The following is a 1,414-nucleotide window of genomic DNA, read 5'->3' on the forward strand; positions in this document are numbered from 1 at the left end:
ATAAAAAATAAAACAACTTTACTTAAGTATTAAGCATTTCTTATATTATTGCATTTGGCCCGCAGCCCTCAGATTGATTTTAATTTTGGCCCTCTCAGGAAAAAAGTTTTTTAATTTTGGCCCTCTCAGGGAAAATGTTTGGGCACCCCTGCTCTAGTGTCAGAAAAATAACTTTTGATCACTGACATGGTGACTGTTATTAAATTAGTATAGGGTCACATAATATGATAGCTATTATCATGTATAGTAGTCATAATAGTTGTAGTAATTGTAATAGTCAACATGCCGGTGATCAGAAGTTATTTTTCTGACATTAGAGGATGTAAACAATGAGTAGAATCAGCTTATGAATAAATATCTTTATTATTTAACAAGCTACAGCAAAGTCTCAATATATGACAACAGTTGTCATATTTTGTGACCTCTGGGCTACACTTTTTGGCGTATCATATTCTTCTTCTAAGCTATTTTCGTCCAAGTTCTGTTGTAGAAATGCAACAGCGCCCCCTCTGGTCACAATGTATGACAGTCACAAAATATGGTGTAACACCTGCTCCACCTGAAACCTCTGCGTGGACCGTGCCTGTCTCCGATCACATTTCTTCGCTGTAAGTGTTGAGATTTACGACTACTCTTAAAAATACAATATAAGATACCTCTAAGCTGCTATTAAACCTGAGGCTCCGGGTAAAACCGAATGATCCCCCCTAAATGAGACCGCAGAGCCAAAACTCATAAGCAAACGCTGGCGGAGTCATCGGTCTCTGATATAATGTGTCCTGATGATTGTCTTCTCCCTTTTCCCTCCATCTATCAAGAGCAGCCCGCTGGCAAACACATTAAACACATTAATCCACAGGAAACTAAACATTCATTCATTTTCTGAAATTAATTTGCAGACAAAGAATAAAACATTTTAAAAACAAAGCAGAAGCGTCACATTAAGTCGCCCCTTGATGGCAGTTTCTGTTCCGAGGCAGGGAAATAAAATGCATCATACATGATTGTCCAACAGTGTCGTTAACGTGGAACAAYTTCTCTGACTAAATATGGAAATGGCTCTTTCTCTCGCCTCCAACTACCCGAGCAGTGTAGACGCTCCCTTTTAATGAAAATGAACATCAGAGCCGAGAATCAAACAAAAACGGAGCTTTTCTCCCTTTTTCTCCTGCTTCCAAATGTGTCCCACATTACAACAGATTCAGGAGAAATAACGATTTTCTACACGAGGAGGGGAGTTACTTCCTTTAACTTTCACCTGATTTGACCAAAAATATGGTTTCTCCAGCGTGGGCACGGTCAGCCCAGGGGTGTCACTAGGTTTTAAAGACAAGGGGGGCTTAGCCCCCAGGAGACGCACAGCATTTTTGTATATATTTGTATTGTGTGTGTGTGTTTATATATATATATATAT

The sequence above is a fragment of the Austrofundulus limnaeus genome, unplaced genomic scaffold, assembly GCF_001266775.1.
Source record: "Austrofundulus limnaeus strain Quisiro unplaced genomic scaffold, Austrofundulus_limnaeus-1.0 Scaffold79, whole genome shotgun sequence".
Lineage (NCBI taxonomy): Eukaryota > Metazoa > Chordata > Actinopteri > Cyprinodontiformes > Rivulidae > Austrofundulus > Austrofundulus limnaeus.